This window comes from Nelumbo nucifera, chromosome 1 (assembly GCF_055504915.1).
Source record: "Nelumbo nucifera cultivar China Antique chromosome 1, China Antique-T2T, whole genome shotgun sequence".
NCBI classification, from domain to species: Eukaryota; Viridiplantae; Streptophyta; class Magnoliopsida; order Proteales; family Nelumbonaceae; genus Nelumbo; species Nelumbo nucifera.
Window position 1 is genome coordinate 89,336,409 of NC_142649.1, and position 19,103 is coordinate 89,355,511.

At 29.6% G+C, this 19,103-nt stretch overlaps 1 protein-coding gene and 1 pseudogene across 42 annotated transcripts in view; both read right to left on the reverse strand.

The window, feature by feature from the left end:
- LOC104591030 (ankyrin repeat-containing protein NPR4-like) overlaps positions 1 to 410 on the reverse strand; it is a 32,570-nt gene extending 32,160 nt beyond the window's left edge. For 32 of the 42 annotated variants that reach the window (XM_088888265.1, XM_088888253.1, XM_088888245.1 and 29 more), the window contains exon 1: positions 6 to 400. The gene's annotated coding sequence lies outside the window, so the exon portion shown is untranslated. Of the gene's footprint in view, positions 1 to 5 lie in introns of all 42 variants that reach the window. The other 10 variants (XM_088888168.1, XM_088888161.1, XM_088888171.1 and 7 more) reach the window with 4 other exon arrangements.
- A 15,957-nt stretch (positions 411 to 16,367) lies between these two features.
- LOC104587925 (small ribosomal subunit protein eS19x pseudogene) lies at positions 16,368 to 16,838 on the reverse strand (annotated as a pseudogene).
- Positions 16,839 to 19,103: the final 2,265 nt, after the last annotated feature.

A 19,103-nucleotide genomic window follows, 5' to 3' on the forward strand; every position in this document is an offset into this window, starting at 1 on the left:
TTGACCTGGAATCGATCTTCCTGTTCTAAACCAAACGTTGGTAGACCTGGAATCGCTATCAGCTGCCGAACTCCAGTCCTTAACAGTGAGTAAACGACAAGACAATTGCTTAGACAATGCCGAATGGGTGGTCGGAGCGGTCGAGGGCTATGAATGGGTGGCCAGATCAATGAACAGCGGTGGTAGTGCTAAGTGAGAAATGAGAATGAGAGAGGCTGAGATAGGGCTCGATTAATAGGGCTAAGCCACTACGATGGCCAGTGTTGCGAATGGCGACTTCGGGGGTCAGCGTAGTGAGACTGAGAGTGAGAGGAAAGACAAAGAGCGGGAGAGGGAGAGGGAGAGGGAGAGCAGACCGTAAAGACGAAGAGCAGAAGAGGGTTTCGAATAGAACAAAACCCCTCTCACTTGGGGTTGTCAATGGGTTGGTTTTGCCAGACTTAACTGAACCGAACCAAACTGATTATGCCGGTTCGGTTCTTTCCCAATTAATGTAATATTTGATTCAATAATTTTTGATTATAGAATAAATTAATATAAATTAAGAGCGGGTTGTGTGGAAAATACTTTTTATTGATTTATTATCCATTTAAAATAAATTAAATCCATAAATTCAAAGTCTATTATAACATATATCTTTTATTCTACCTTGAAAATTTTAATATAAAAAGTTAGGATTTGATGCCAAAAAACAGGTGTTTTTTTCCGCAAATATAGCAAGGTAAGGTGCATTCAGAGTATAATTAAAATAAAAGTTTACATACAAGATAAATTCAAAGTAATTAAAAAAGTGAGAAAATTGATTAGTAGTTACACAAAACCAGGACTGATTCATTGGTTCTTAAGTTGGACCCGCTAGGTGTACAGTTTTGGCCCCTTTTTTTTAAGAGAACAAGGTTAGTGGTAGGATCGAACTAGTATATAGACCGACTAGCTAGCCGGTTTGGTTCACCTTTTTAAGCATTGGTAGTGTGTATATGTTTTATTATATTGAATAAATAATATAGTTTTGAAATATATAGAATAAATAATATATATAGATCTTATTTATAACTCTTTTTAGTTTTTCATCTTTTATAAATAAAAAAGCTAAAAATTACATTTTGAGGAAAAACGGGTTTAATTTCTTGGTAAAATGGGTGAGCCAAGGTGCCTTTGGTCCATGAAGCACATACAATTATTAATTAATTAAGTATTCATTTATTAATTATTTAATTAATAATTACTATACTATTACTTTATAAATAATTTTTTATGAAATTAAATAATTTAGTTTAATTGTCAATATTATTTTTCATTGATAATTAACTATTATTAATTTATTTAAATTATTATTTTGTTTAAATAATTAAATTAATTTTTTTATGATTAGTTTTAATTAATTAAACAATAATCAATGTTTATTTATTTATATTTTATAAATTACTATCTTTTTATTAATGTACTTATGAAATTATTAATAAATTATTTGATAGTTTGATTATTATTAATAGAAATCCTTAATTATTAAATATTATTTTAATAAATATTTAGTTGCTTATTAATTTTTATCTGTTTATTAAATATTTATTAGTTTATTAATTCTTAATATACTTATTGTTTTATAATATTTTCTAATCAATTTCTAGCCACGGATAACTATTATCTGTGGCTATAGTTATAAGTAGCTTTTACCCACAAATAAAGAGCTTTAGCTACAAACAAAACGACCGTGGTTATAGGTCTAATTCTACTTTTGTAACTTATAGTGACGGAAACTTTAAAACCGTGGCTATAAGTATCTTTTAGCTACGAACGAAGAGCTTTTAACTACAGAAAATGTCCGTAGCTAAAGTTCATCATTTTGCCACGGACATGAAGCAGTGCGTGGCTATATTCCATGTTTTAGCTACGGTTGTTTACGACCGTAGCTAAAGTACAGTAGCTATATTCCATGTAATCAGTAATAATAATAATAATAATAACACCCATTTTACTGTTAAAATTGTAAGATTCCTCTTAAGATATAAGAGTTAAGAGGAAATGAACAAGCCCTAAGTCATAGACACCTATCACACAGAGTTTATTGGTTAGCATATAAAATCCAAGGTTTGTATTAGAAGCCCCTTTTTCTTGTCAAGTCTTCAATAGCCCCCTTTGTTTGGTTTGTTTTTTTCTTGGAGTTTCTTCTACTTTGTCATGTTCAGATCTAGTGAATTTTCTTCTTCTGTTTTCGCTGATTATACAATATTTGTTTGTTCAAAAGAGAGAGAGAGAGAGAGAGAGAGAGGGTAGATGGATGGGGGCAAAGTTGGTCAATCTTGCATTTTTTTTTTTATTTTTTGTAGGGAAGGAATCACTGAAAGTGTATTTCCCTTGGGTAAATTACTTCTTTTGATAAGTGTTACTCTTCTTCTGCTAAGTGGATAAATCACTTAGGCCCTGTTCGTTTTTCGGTAAATTATTTATTTGGATAAATGCATTTATTCGAGTAAGTGTTTTCTAAAAAATATTTATCTGGATAAATGCATTTATTCATGTTCTTTTATTTTCCAAGTAAATAAGGCAAAAGAATTATTGGCCATACTATTATAAGACTAAAATGTTTCTATCAGCATATACAAGTTGGGGTTGTTTGGTAAAATTGTCTTTTTAATCTTGATAATATTTCTTACAAAAGAATCCCAATAACTATGTGCCTGACAAAAGAACGAGGTCTTAATTGTACCACATCGTAGTCCCATTCTCTTTTGATTGATTTAATATTCTTCTTTCTATCTAACTTGACACATGCAACTTCACAAGGGGAAACGAAAGGAATGAATAAATACCATTACAACTAAATTATTCTACAGATTTAATATATATATATATATATATATAAAATGCATTTGCATTTACAAAAATAGAAAATCTATCAACGAGAGGGGGGGTGGGGGGCAACGGATGCTGAGTAAGGTCGTATATATACAATAAAATGTGGAAGAGAGGTGTACCTGCTACGGCTGCTAGAACATAGATGACAAGGATCTTCAACAACCGCAATAAGAGACTGTATAACCTCATGGGAGGGTATTTATTAGCTTGTTGAAGAGTATCAATTTCTTATTTGCCGATAAGAAATATTTCTTGTTTTAATAACAAGACAAGTATCGGTTCCTTTCTTTTTTCAATGTGAAGACAAGTATTGTTTCTTTAGAAAAAGTAAAAGTAAATAAAAGAAAAACACTGCCATGTATGCTCAATGCTTTTACATTGGATCCGTCTTTGAAATTGTGGGATTTTATTTAAAAAAAAGGAGAAAGATTTGAAGAGCATTGGATGAGTAAGAGAGGAGCTAGTTATCACTTTTTTTGGTAGACAAGTGAACTCCTACCTGTTTAGGAGGGTTGAAACTTTGACTTAAATATGTTTTAGGGTCTCACCCACTAGATTTAAACATACCCTACCTTAGTGAAAGTTACATGTCAATGTCATCTAACCCGTTTAAAATTTATAAAAGCCCATCTGCCGTTGCAATACCACCAGAAGTGTCATTCAACAACTAATCACGGTTTGCTAATGTATTCATTGTATGTGGGATGTGTGTGTCTCTTTTTCTTTGGCCACTCTTGTTGTTTCACATTCAGCATTCAGCTTTCTCGTTGCAAGTCTCACCTTATTAGAGAATACCGCATCAACTTACTCACATTAGAGTTTGAAGCTACGAGTGGTTGTAATTCATCCTCTCTAAGTTATTGGTTGTAATCCAAACTCTATGATCAGAAATCAGATTGCATTTGGATCACCCCTATCCAATTCGAGAAGATTTGATCCGATATATGTTATATATTTATAAATATAAATATAATATATATATATATGTTATTTATTTATTTATAAATATATTATTTATATTGAACTTTTATAAATTTGTTATATTATTTATTTTTTATAAAAAACATGTATATATATGATGAAAATAATATAAAAAAATCTATATTTTTTGTTTTTTCTTTACTTAAATTGGTATATTTTATTTTTCTTTTAATAATTTATTAATTTTAAAGAAAACAAGTCGGATCGGATCAGATTCAAAGATCGAACTTACCGATAGGATTCAAATTCAAATCAAGGCTTATTAGATCCAATTGGATCTTCAAATCGGATCCGATCTGACATGAATAGTGTTGGATCGGATTTGGATATACCCTGATTCTACAGTTGTAAATTGGGTTGTGTCACTTGGGGCATGACTTTTGGCTGGCCCGACATGAAAAATGCAGGTCGTATTAGGCTAGGGGTTTCATGCCCACAGGCGTGCTGTACCGCCCACAGCCCGCATGCCTGAACAACCTAACCCGTAGCACGACACAGCTAGGCCCGCCCAATGAACTAGCTATTGGGGTACCCTTCCCAATGGCTAATTTAAGCTTTTTGGGGTTCTTTTACAAAAATACCCCCAACAACTATATAAGGGGTGTTTATGTATTTTGGCTTTGAGGGGAGAAAAAATGATAGCAATGCCCCTCCAATAGCTATATAATTACTAGTTTAGGGGCATTTAGGTAAAGTGATAAATAACTTTATACTGACCAAAATACCCCTCTTAACAATTACAAAACGACTAGTTTTTAGGGTATTTTGGGCAATTGAATTATTTTCAATTCTTATTAATAGCCCTATCCTCCGCCATTCTCATCACACCAATTCAACAATTCTCTTCTCAAGTTCTCATACTCTATCAAGTCTCAATCTCTCATACATTCTTTGATTCTCATACTCTCTCTCTCTCTCTACACTCTACTCTCTAATTTTCAGCTTTATTGAATTTTCAACAAAAAGAAGGCTTGCTCAAGTATCTCAAGTTAACAATTTGGGAGGCTTGAAGGCTTCAACCGTAGAAATCAAATTGAGATTCCAAACTGGCAATCCGAGAGTTAGTACAATTAAATTAATTTTTGTTTTTTAGAAATTTAAAAAATGGTAGGCTTCTCTTGAAACCAATTCCCTAACATCAACATGATCAATGTCGACAATATTCAGTCACAACACGATAGTGTTAGCACCGATATGGATGCTATTGATATTGACAGAATTTCCACCCCTAGTACTGATAGTGATACTAAGGGAAAGAAAAAAGAAGGCCACTAGGTTGATTATTCTACTTTGGAAAATATTTAAAAGTAGAGGAGGTTGAGGGGAAGGGAAAAAGAGTCATTTGCCAAACATGTAAGAAATACTTTAGCTACTGTAGCAAGGGTGGTACTGGCCACTTGGGTGGACATTTGGTCACCCATGAGAATGAAGAAAAAGAAGAAGAATGGAAAGAAACAACACAAACACAAATTGAGAATGTGGTTTTTGGTACTTTTAAATATTCTTAAGAAGAAATGAGACAAGAATTAGCAAAGTATATTAAGTGTGCATGTTGAACAACCATTTTTGTTAGTTGAAGATACTAAATTTGAAAGATTTTTACATAATTCTATAGATCTACAATTTAAAAAAGTTTCTAGGAATACTATTAGATCGAATGATTTAAAAACTTTTTGTTCATATAAACAGAATTTAATTTATATTTTTATCAAGTCTTAATTCTAGAGTTTTTGGACTTCTAAATTTAATATAAGTTATATTTGTGTTACCAATCACTTTATTGATGGATATTAACTTTTACAAAAAAGAATTTTAAGTTTTACTAGGTTTGTATGGACACATACTAACCCAACTATTGCTACAAGTATTTTAAATATTTTATATGCTTATGGAATTGACAATAAACTATTTTATATTAGTTTTGATAATGCTAGTAATAATGATTTAACAATAAATATTTTAAAATCTTAATTAAAACCATTTTTAAATGGTAAATTATTTCATATTAAATGTGCATGTCACATCTTAAACGTATATACTCAGGATGCTTTAAATATTATTTTTAATCATATTTATTCTAAAATTAAAAATTATATTATATATATTAAAAGTTATGGAGCAAGAAAAAAAAGAATTGAAATATTTATGTCAAAATTATGGTTTAAAATATAAACATTTTGTATTAGATGTTAAACATAGACGAAATTTTACCTATGCTATGCTAGAAAGTTGTATTTCTTAAAAACAAATTATTAATGATTTTTATAATGTAAAAATGTCAAATGATATTATAACTGATGAAGAATAGGAAATGACATATTGTAGAAAAGATTTCTTAAAACATTTTTATGATGAACTATTGAATTATCAGGTGTTTATTACCCAACTAGTTGTAATTTAGGTTATCAATTAATGATGATTAGTGATTGTTTTGCAAAATATAGAAACAATTCACAATTTAAAAGTATTGTTTAAATAATGGAAAATAGATATAAAAAATATTGGGAGAACATTTCTCCTCTTTATTGCTTAGCTACAGTATTAGATCCTAGGATTAGGAAAGATGGTTTAGATATTTTAATTGAAACCTATTGTGAAAATGTGAATATTGAAATTGGAAATAAAAAAGAAGATATTAATAATTTATTATTTGAAATGTATAGTTTATATGAAACTGAAATAACAGGGTACAAGTGATCAACAACTTGTGCAAGTGTATCTTCCACTTCTAACACTAGTTCTGGGAGTGGAAAAGAAAAATTTTGGCATCTAATAAGTAGGAGGCAGAAATCTATTGTCTTTTCATTAGCAAGTTCATTTACTGAACTTAATTTTTTTTTATAAGCAAACTTTTCTAGTTTAGGTGATTCCTTCACCTCGGATGAAATGAATAACTTTAATATTTTAGCTTGGTGGAGTAAACATAAAAAAAAATATATCTAATTCTTGCTGCCATGGCATGTGATCTACTAATCCCTCTAGTGTCTACAGTTCCATTGAAGTCTTGTTTTAATACATGTACTAGGGTGTTGGACGACAAGAAAAGCTACATGAATGATAAAAGTTTTGAGATGTGCATCTACTTTAAAGATTGATTGAATGCTAATGATAGATTACAAGACAGAAGAGGGCATAACACTACACCTGATGTTTCACCTGAAGCAGATGATCCAGGTGGAACTTAAAGAATATGATGAAGTCAATATTTTTTGTATACTCAATAGTTGTATAGTATATTTTCAAATTATTGTAAATTTTGTTTTAATTTTATTTAAATTACTTGATATTTTTTTAATAATGTAATTTGTTATTTTCAATTTGTAACTATATAGTATTTCTTTTATGTTTTCTCAATTCATTCTATTTTCCATATTTTATTCATCCAACCATTGCATGATTTGTATTATTCAAATTTAAATGAAATAAAATTCTTATTTTTGTTTCAATTTGTTGTCTACTTTAACCCTTTGTCTCTTTTACTTTGTATTTGGTTAAATACTTTTTTATTTCTTTATTAGATTTCTTATTTTTTCAAATAGTTCCCAAAGAAAAGTGCATGACACACAGTATCAAAGCCTTCACTCATTGCTTCCTCCCGGTGATCTTGACTCTGATGATTCCAATAATTCTCTTCCTCAGTTACCGAACGTGCATGACACACTACCTGTCGATCGAATTGACAAAAAAAAAAAAACTACTTAATTCCAGTTGGATCAAATTGTTCTCAGCTGACTCATCTCTTCCTTGACCGAAACCACTATGGGACAAGTTGTTGGTCTGCGATCCTCTTATGAAGAAATTCTATTCTACAATGTGTGTCGTTCAAGGAAGCTGCAACTCCAGCATCAAATTTACTCTTAAGGAAGGTACGCTTACCATTACACAATATGTCCATAAGGCCAAGTCTATTGCTAATAGTTTAGCTGATGTAGTTGAAACCATGTCGCATGAGGATCTTGTCATTTATATCCTTTGTGGCCTCGGGCTTGAATATAAGGCCAAGTCTATGGCTTGATCCACGTGGTACCCACCCATACCGTTGAACCTGTTCAGCCATTTGCTAATGTGGCCAACTTAAAGAATAAAGGTCAAAGTTTTCAACAGAACCGAACCTATACATCTGGTCGAGGTGAGGGAAATCAAACGTGGCAATGGTTTCATTGTGTTTTGTCAAGTCTGCAACAAGCCCGGCCACATGGTATCCAAGTGCAAATGCTGGTTTGACTATTCTTTAAATAATGATGAAAGCGATCCCCTTGATTTTAAAAGCAGAGTTTCACACGGAGTTTCAACTACATTTGATCCCACCTGGTATCCAAACACTTGTGCAATCCAGGTGTTGACGATCTTCAAAGTTGATTAATAACCAAGGTTTGTTAATGGATTAAATGTGCAAACTATGCATGTTGGGACGTCAATTTTATATTCTTCTCAGTCTGGATTCAAATTGAATGATATGTTTCATGCTCCAATAAGGATCACCAAAAATTTGTTATCTATTAGCAAATTTATATATGATAATGATGTATATATATTTTGAATTTCATCAGAATTTCTTTCTCTTTAAAGATTACATGGGGAGAATAGTTGTACAAGGGCCTAGTAGAGATGGTTTATATCAACTTCAAGTTAGCAGTAGTTTGTTGGATAAGTCTCCTACAACACTAGTTGGTGAACAAGTTTCAATTGAGGTTTGGAATGGCAGGCTTGGACATCCAACTCTTGAGGTAGTGAGGTCAGTTTTGTCAAAGTTTGATTTACCTTATGTTGGTCAATTTGATAGTCAAGTGGTTTGTTAAGTCTATCAGTGTAGTCAAAAGGTGTTTTCAGATGTTTAAGGCTCAAACCCAGTAAAGTCAAATAATGGTTTCAAGTATTATGTAGTTTTTGTTGATGATTTTAGTAAATTCTTTTAGTTATTTCCCATGTGTAATAAATCAGAGGTCCATGATATTTTTCTCAATTTTAAATTACATGTTAAAACCTTTCTTGGGACCAAAATAAAAATGTTTCAATCAGATTGGGGAGGAGTGTACAGAAAAACTTTCTACTTTTCCTTAATGAACATGGAGTTTCTCATAGACTTGCTTGGCTTTACACCCATGAGAAGAATGGGACAATATTGGAAAGAAAACACGGTGCTATCATTGAATCCACACTATCTTTACTAGCCACCTACTTTCCTCACTGCTATGTTTTTAATTAATAAACTGTCCAATCCGATTTTGCATGGTGTTTCACTTTTTGAAAAGTTATTTGGTATCATTGCAGACTACAGAATGCTGAAAGTATTTGGGTGCATATGTCATCCCTTTTTGCGACCTTACAACATGAACAAATTCAATTCCAGATTCTTTCATCCAACTTTTGGACATGAATACATATGCAAACATGTGTTTTTTTTTATGAAAAGTATTTCATGGGATTTTAGACTTCACAGAGAAGTTCCTCTTCCATACAAAATGGTGGACATTACTCGACCAATTTCAGGCCCAACACCATCCACAGCAGATCTGATTCAACAAATGAAGATGATACATCACTATTCACTACCGAGTGATAATGGGCCTAATGGACATTCCAGCCCCACTATCAATTCACCATCTCTTCTTAGGGTTAGGGGTAGACGTCTTATTCAAGAGCTTCTGGATATAACTCAGCCCGTTCCTCCACCCATAAGCACTCATACTCATCCCAATTCCCATGGTCACTAGGTCGATGGACGGGGCTCTCTACCACCTGGGGCCTACGTAAGTGTGAAATACCCACTACCTCAATTTTTTCATCTGATGCACAAACTCATGTTTTAGAGCCCACTTCTTAACATTCTCACTGGCAATGGAAATGCTATATAATGCCCTGCTCAAAAACAGAACATGGATTCTAGTCCCTTACAAAGTAAAAAGGTAAAAAGGAAAGTTGATGGGACAATGGACAGATGTAAGGCTCGCTTAGTGGCTCATGGTTTTTCACAAATACCTACAAATGATTTTGATGCTACATTCAGCCCAGTTGTGAAATTGGTTACAACTAGCTCTACATCATTCTCAAAAATGGTGTATTCAGCAATTAGATTTTGATATTGCCTTTTTAAATGGATATATAAAACAAGAAATATATGTCGAGCAACCTAAAGGCTTTGAAGTTTGAACACCCAAAGTATGGATCTCATGTGTGCAAATTGCATATATGGGCTTAGGCAAGCACCGTTGGCCTAGTATGCTAGACTTACTTCTTGGCTACTTCACATTGGATTCCAAACCCCTACAGCAGATCCATCATTATTTATTTACTGCAGAGGGAACGTGAGAATTTATATGATAATTTATGTTAATGATATATTGATAACCGGAAATCTTCTCGTAAGGCTATGTTTGGTTTGAAGGAAAAGGTAGGGAAAGGAAGGTAATTGTGAACAAATACATCAATAGGGTTCCATAAGAAAGTAAAGAAAATAAATAAGTAAATAATTGGTAAAAAAACAAGAGAGAAAATACAAAAAAGAATATAAAGATGTAATAATAAAAAATTAAAATTGAAAATTGAAAAAAAAATAATAAAAAATGTTTAATTAAAAAAATTTGAACAATTAATGAATATAAAAATAAAAAAAATAAAAAAAAAATAGACAAATAAAAATAGGTAAAATATACTTAATGTTGGCTTATTTTTGTGATTGGCTTTCTTTATCATCATTTTTGGTTAAATAATTGTTCAATTTCATGTTTGGTTATTAGTATCCCATGTGGGCCCCACCTTTCGACCCAATAGAGGGGTGCCTAACCCCTTCCCTCTCCCATCCAAGTCTTACCCAAATTGGTTTAGTCGGTGCCTCGGTCTTTGGAGTCACTTTTGAACCAAATTGATTTGATACCATTCTCGGAGATTCTATCACCTCCATTTCCTGATCTGATGGGTGGCGACTCCATTCCCAGCCCAAGTGAATTGTTTCCCGATGCTCACAACAATGATGTTAATTATCAGAAAACTTGGGTACTTTAAGAAATTTGCCCTTCTAATAATTTTCTATAACTAATTAACTAACAATAAATTATAATATTTTATGATAATTTTCAAAAAATATTGAAATTTCTATTGATTAGTTGTAATGTATAGTAAATTAATTATTTAAAATAACAATAAATTAATGTAAATTATTTACTTTTTAAGCCTAAATTATTTACTTTTAATCAAAGTAAATATAATTATAATAAATTAATGTAATTATGGTAACTTAATAAATTATTTAATTATTTTAATTAAAAGTAAACCATTTGTTGTTCATTAATGTAAAACCAGGTATAATAGAAGTCAAGCAAGTGGTCTATATTGGTGTGAATTGACTTAATAATTTTTCTAAATTAATAATTATTTATTGAAATAACAGTAATGGATTGTTATTTTAATAATTTTAAAGCAATTTTTGATAGATTGATTCCCTAATTTAATATTCCTAATTATTTTAATAATTATTTATTTGAATAATAATAATAATAATAATAATAATAATAATAATAATAGTGGATTATTATTTAAATAGTTTTGGAGAAAATGTTTTTCATTGATTCATTTCTTAATTTTTAATTACATGTTTAAAAATTATGGATTATTATTTAAAGAATTCCCTAAATTATTAAATAATTGTTAACTATAATTATTAATTTTGCAGAAATTAATAAATTACGATAATTAGCAATATTTTTTATCAATAAATTATTATTGTAAAAATTTAATGAAAATTTATTAAATTATAATGATTAATGTAAATTACGCTAAACGTTGAAGTTATGAACATTTAATAATAACCAACAATTATTAAATAATGGATTGTTTACTAATTTTTGGTAGAATATTTTTTAGAAATTTTTAATAATTTTCATAGCTAATGGATTATTTAACAATAGATTATTATTTAAGAATAGATTATTTAACAATAATGGAAGATGCCATGAATATATAGGAAACATTGAATTCCTCTTATTCCCCAAATATTGTTTGATTTGGAAAACTAAACCTTAATAAACTACTAGCGGGGACCCATTCGATGCACAGGATTTATTATGTGAAAGCTAAATAATAGAAAGGGTCATTTACTAAAATACCCCTTATAGTTTCATGGATTTACTAAAATATACCCTATAGTTAGAATTTTACTAAAACACCACTTATAATTTGCAATGGATTTAATCAATCTTCCATTAGATGACAATGTTGACCCTATTGTTCATTTAAATAAACTTAATCAAAAGAAAATAAAAATAAAAATACATTTTTTGCCCTTAATAAGACACAGGCAACCACTCTGTTGACTATATTTGGTCACTTTTGTTTTCTATACGAAAAAAGTGTTAGGGTCTTTTTTGAATAAAAAATCATGGGCCTAATGACAAAACAAATACTTCTTAATGAAATGTTGATTAAGTAAAAAATTTGTAAAATATATGGGATGTTTTAGTAAAATGAAAATTATGAGGTTGGTTTAAGTAAATATGTAAAACTATAAGGTATGTAGGAATGGCAAAAGGGTGGGTTCGGGGAGGGGATCATATTCCCCATCCCTGACTCCAATTCTAAAATTAACCCCCATCCCTGATCCCCGATGGGGATGGGTTCCTTGTAGGGGACCCAAATCCCCAAAATTTTTTCAAATAATAGTAGTTTTTTAAATAAATTTATTTAAAATAAATAAAAATTTGAAATTATAAATAATTTCAAAAATTTCCTAATTCGACCAAGTTGGATCAGTTTCACTTTGGCCATTTGTAAACCTACCAAAATTGAATGACCTAACCATGGATATATATTAATATTTTATATTTTAAATATGAAAAAGTGGGAAATTTTCCATATTTCTTAGTCTAAAATGTTTTATATCATAAATTTAATTTTTAAATTTATTTTTTCACAATTGCATTGTATTTTTTAGAATTAAATTTAATTTTTAAGTTTAAATCTTTTGAATTGACTGACCAAACCAAAAAATCAATCCAAACTGATAAAACTTGAGTGTGTCGGTTTTCACAAAAGGTTAGTCAGTTTCACCTGACTAACTCCTTAACCTGACCAAGTCAATTTGGTTGGCCAAATAGCCTACAACCGAACCGAACCAACTCATGAACACTCATAATTTCAACTACATTAATAGTCTTGTCTCTCATAAATAACAATAGTTTAATCTCCAATAATTATTGAAACTTTATAGCGAAAATACACAATTATTGAAAATATATTGACAATAAAAAATATAATAATTATAGAAATTACAAAAATACAATAAGTACTAAAAATATATTAACTTAGTCAATAAATAGTATAATTTCAACTAATAGTTTAATCTCTAATAAATATTAATCAATAACTTATAACAAAAATATAATAAGTTAAATTTAAAATTTCAATAATAGTAATTTAATCTTCAATAATTATTGAAAGTTTTCTGTTAAATAAAAAAAACAAAATAAATTTGTTGAAAATACATTTATCACAAAAAACAATAAATAATTATTGAAATACAGTAAATATTAATTTTATCATATATAATTATATAATACATATAGATTAAGAGTTTAAAATTATTATTAGTAAATATTAAATTTTTGAAAGTTATTGTCTCGAATTATTACTTGATATACGTGAAATTAATTATTTACAATATTATGTAAAAATATTAAATTATTATTAATTTAAATATTATGTTATAATTATTTTTCTACTTTTCAGAAATTTTCTAAATTTATTAAATAATTTCTTTATTTTAACCATTTAAAATGTAGTTATGTTGAGTATTTTGTTATTTAAAACAATTAGTTATTTCAATACTTAAATATTATGTAAAATATTTAAATTTTAAAATTTTAACTATTTATTGAATTTAATTATCCATAAAATCATAATTTATACTATTATTACATAATTTCATTATTAATTTTATAATATATGAAATTATAATTAATTTCAATATTATGTTATAATTATTTTTCTACTTTGAAGATTTTTTTTAAATTTATTACATAATTTCGTTATTTTAACTATTTAAAATCTAGTTATGATAAATATTTCAATAATCTATAACATATTTAAATTTTTTTGTTCTTTAATTTGATTTATTTAAAGCTATTATATGTTATTAAATATTTGAAAAACATTTAAATTTATAATCTGGAAAAAAAAACATAATTTAAATTCTTAGTACATAATTTCATAATATATTTTGTAAAAATATAAAATTAATTTTTGTGTTTTTAATAAATATTTTAAAGTTATTATATAATTTTGTTAGAACATTTAAATAATTTTTAAATTTTTAACCCAAACTTTCTTTAGATATAGATAAAAGGTAGGGGAAATGAGAAATAGGAATCAGAGATAATTTAGGAGAGAAACTCCCTACTAAATTAGAGATAATTTTAGAGATAAATAGGAATTAGAGATAGTTTAGAAGATAAATAGGAATTAGAGATAATTTTGGAGAAAGTGGGGGATAGTGGGGGAGGTAGTTTAGGAGATATTTTAGAAGAAGAGATTATTTTGGTTATTGGGAAAGTGCATCTCATTGGTTGTTTCAAAAATGACATGGAATAAAAAAAATAAAAAAGAGGAGAACATTTCTTGACTGCTTTGTTTTAATATATACTAACGGGGACCCGTGCGATGCATAGGATTTGCTAAGGAAAACTAAACGATAAAACACATAAGAGTGTTTTATTTATATTTCTAACTTTTTAAATAATGATTAATTATTATACAATTGTATACATTTGTTTTAAATTTATAACTTTTTAAATAATGATTAGTTATTTATATTTTATAATTCTTTTAATAACTTTTTAAAGTACAAAATAACAATAATTAATTTTAGCTTAGCTTGTTCATTGAACTCATGAAACCAACCAACCTGATCAACTCGACCTGAATTGCTTAGTTTATAATATTTCTGGTTGAAATTAGGATCGGTTTTGCTGTGGCCATTTGTAAATTAAGAAAAATCGAATGATGCAATCATAGATATATATTAATATCTTTTTAATTTAAATATAATTTTTAATCTGGGAAAGTGGTAAATTCCCATCTTTATTAGTCTCAAATATTTTATATTGTAAATTTATTTTTTAATAATGTTAATGTAATTTTTAAATTTAAAATTTAGTTTTCAATGTAATCTTTTAAACCAATTGAGCAAACAGAAAATCAATCCAAATCAATACAACCCGATTTAGTTGGTTTTCACTAATGGTCAATAGATTTTAGGTAAACAACACCCCAACCTGACCATGCTGATTTGGTTGGCAAAATATCCTACAACCAAACTAAACCAGGTTGTGATCAACTCTCCTAATTTCATCTAGTGGGTTTCCAAAATCCGGTGAACTTGCTAGTACATAATTTATATTGTTAGTGCATAATTTCGAATAAACTATAAGAAGTATTTTAGTAAATGACTCTTAACACGATTATCTAAAATGACACAAACTTATGTGTAATAAGTATATTTAATTGCCATGATAGTTTGACTTTGGCTATTTAAAATTATTTTAGTAAATGACATCCTTTTTGTAACCGTGATTTTTTATATAAAAAAAAAATCAATTAAACTATATAGTAAACTATTATTTACCCTTTCTATCACAATCTTATGGCCATGCTTTTTAAAAACGAACCGGAAATAGAACCGTTTAGGGGACCGGTTTCCGGTTAAGCGGTTCAACCATTTGGGTTGAAAGGTTCGATGTGTGATGTCATAAATAAATTAAAAATATATATATATATTTATAAATAATACAAAATAGCATAAAATTAAATAAAATACAGAAAATAAAACAGAAAAAACATAAAAGAAATTCAAAAAATACAGAAAAAAGACAGAAAAATAAAACTATCTATATACAAAAATAACAAAGTACATAACTAATAGAAAATACAAAAAAAGTATAGAAAATACTGAAAAATACATAAAATGGAAAAATAAAACAGAAAATTGCAAATAAATGCAGAAAAAAAATACAGAAACAAAAAACTGAAAAATAAAACAAAAAAGTGCAGATAAATACAGAAAAATAAAACTGAAAATTGAGTTTACAGAAAATTGATTCAGAAAATACAAAAACCATATGTTTGCAAAAAATAAAAAAATCCAAAAAAAGAGATTTTAATATTTTATCATTCTTTGACATCATGTGATCATCATCATCATCATTCACATTTTAAATAAGCAAGGAATTGAAAAAACTAATAAAACAAAATTAATTAAGCCAATGTGAGTATGTGAATCTCTATATTTAATTAAGCAAAGAAATCAGAAAAAAAAATAACTAAGCAAGATTAATTAAACAAAGAATTAAGCAAAAAATTCAAAGAATCAATTAAACTCGCAAAAAAAATCAGAAAAAAAAAATGTTTATTTTTTTTGAAAACTCAGAATGAATAACTAAAGTAAACCAAATTCCATTTTCTAATGACTACGCAGTAGAGAAGGAAAACACCTAACAATACTCATGGCTACCTCAAAAATAAAAGAAAGCCCTACAGGACCTTCAGAAAACAGAATATGTAATGACCAAGTGAGCAACCACTATTCTTCCAGCAACTTGGTCCAGGTCCCTCTGCCTGCTTGCGGTGATTATCCTTCCACCCTAGGGAAGAATATCAACAATGTTCATCTTCTGCAACTGCTGAAGAATGTGTCGGAAAATAGAACCACTGTTCTTGCAGAAGTGTGGAGGACGACTGCCATTCGTCTTACGGCCACCATAAATCTTTCTAAATCACCCAACACCATTGCCCTATCTTAAGTAGATTTTTCGGGCCATGGAAGCGGCTCTGATGTAATACCAATCTGGGTCATATGGTGCAAGCTCCTTGAATGTGGTGGTCTTCACAATATCAGTCCAGTGAGGAAGCTCCATCTTCCCCGATCGCTTGAGATGAGCCGCATAAGCCTTAACAAACTCATGAGGGTAAACATCCTTCACTGTTCTAGCAGCCTCCATGGCTACAGCTAGACCCTCGAGCTTCACCAAAGGTTGTTTGAAGCAAGTTTTCCTCTCTCAGAAAAAAAAATTATAAACTCATTGGACAGCCGCTACAAACTCGTTGCCCGCCGCTGCAAACTCGCCTGCCGCAACTTTTACTGCTGGAGCCTGGAAGTGCTGCAAAATACACTGGCTGTCGCTGCAAACTTGCCGTCACTAATTGCCGTTAATCGTTGTCGGTCGATGTGTGTCACCAACGGATGCCGGAGGTGTTGGCCGCCGCAAGTGGTCGGTTGGGTGTGAGAGCTGAGAGGAGGGAAGGGTTAGAATGAAAACATAGGTTCTAACCCTAAAGGGCCTGGGAAGGGTTAGAAGAAAAAGGATAATCCGCAAACCATTGCCTGGATCAAACGGTTTAACAGTCCGACTACCCGGGTCAACGATTTTCTGACTATTTCAACATTTCTAAGGAATTTCCGATTTTTAGTATAACCAGACCCGGGGGCTGACCGGTTACTGATTTTTCCAGTCCGACCATCCTGTCCAGTCCAGTTTTGAAAACCATGCTTATGACATCAATACTAAGAATTTATAAAAAAATCCCCGCTATTTAGTTTGTGTTCTTGCCATGATGTACTAATTAACTATCATGGCAATTAAATAACACAATCGTATACTCAAAAATAGCGGGACCCTTTCTATTATTATGTGTAATAATAATGGATTTTAGTAAATTCCTGAACCTGCTAGTAGGGATCTATGCAATGCACAGGAATTTAATAAGTGAAAGTTAAATAATAGAAATGGTCATGTATTAAAATACCTCTTATAATTTCATGGATTTACTAAAATCTACCCAATTGTTAGCATTTTACTAAAACACCACTTATAATTTGCAATGGATTTAATCAATTTTCCATTAGATGACAATGCAAAATGACAGTGTTGACTTTAATGTTCATTTAAATAAATTTAATCAAAAGAAAATAAAAAATATCAAATTTGCCCTTAATAATACACGGGCAACCCCTTTATTGGCTATATTTTGGTCAATTTTGTTTTCTATACAAAAAAAGTGTTAAGGGTATTTTTGGAATAAAAAATCATGAGTTTAATGGCAAAACAAACACTCCTTAATGAAAGGTTGATTAAGTAAATAAGTTATAAAATATGTGGGATGTTTTAGTAAAATGAAAACTATAAGGTAGGTTTAAGTAAATATGTAAAACTATAAGGTGCGTAAGAATGGCAACGGGCCGGGTTCGGGGCGGGGATCATATTCCCCGTCCTAGACCCTGATTTTGAAATTAACCCCCATCCCCCATCCCCCGATCCCTGATAAGGATGGGTTCCCTATGGGACCCGAATCCCCAAAATGTTTTCAAATAATAGTATTTTTTTAAAAATAAATTTATTTAAAATAAAAAAATTAAATCATAAAGAATGTTTTAAATATGTTTCGATATATAATATAAATAATATAATATTATATCTAATATAAATAACATTTAATATATGTATAATATATAATAGTATATAATATAAATAATATAATAATATATATATATATATAATCGGGATTGGGGCGGGGCGGGGACCTCAATCCCCATCCCTGACCCTGACTGGGGATTCCTATTAATTCCTATCCCTACCCCCACCTAGCCAAAACAATCCCCATCCTCGGCCCCATCGGGTCGAGGAAGTTGGGTCCCTGTTGGGGATGGGGAAAATTGGCATCCCTAAAGGTGTGTTCTAGTAAATGTCAACCCTAATAGATACACATAAGAGTATACAATTGTTTTATATTTTCAACTTTTTAAATAATTAATAAATATTCATATTTTATATACTACTTTTAATAAATTCTTTATAATACAGAAATAACAATTATTAATTTCAGTTAGGTTTATTCATCAAACTGATGAAACCGACCAACCCGATCAACTCGACTTGAGTTGTTCAGTTTTCTAGTATTTTAGGTCAGCTTTGGTTAAAAAATTTCCCAATTCGACCAAGTTGGATCAGTTTTACTTTGGCCATTTATAAATCGACCAAAATCGAACAACCTAAGCATGGATATATATAATATTTTATATTTTAAATATGAAAAAGTGGGAAATTTTCCATATTTCTTAGTCTAAAATGTTTTATATCATAAATCTAATTTTTAAATTTATTTTTTTAAAAATTGCACTATAATTTTTAAAATTAAATTTAACTTTTAAGTTTCAATACCCTTATGTGTTAAGTAATTAAATAAAGTTGCCATGAATTTTTGTTTTCCATACAAAAAAAGTG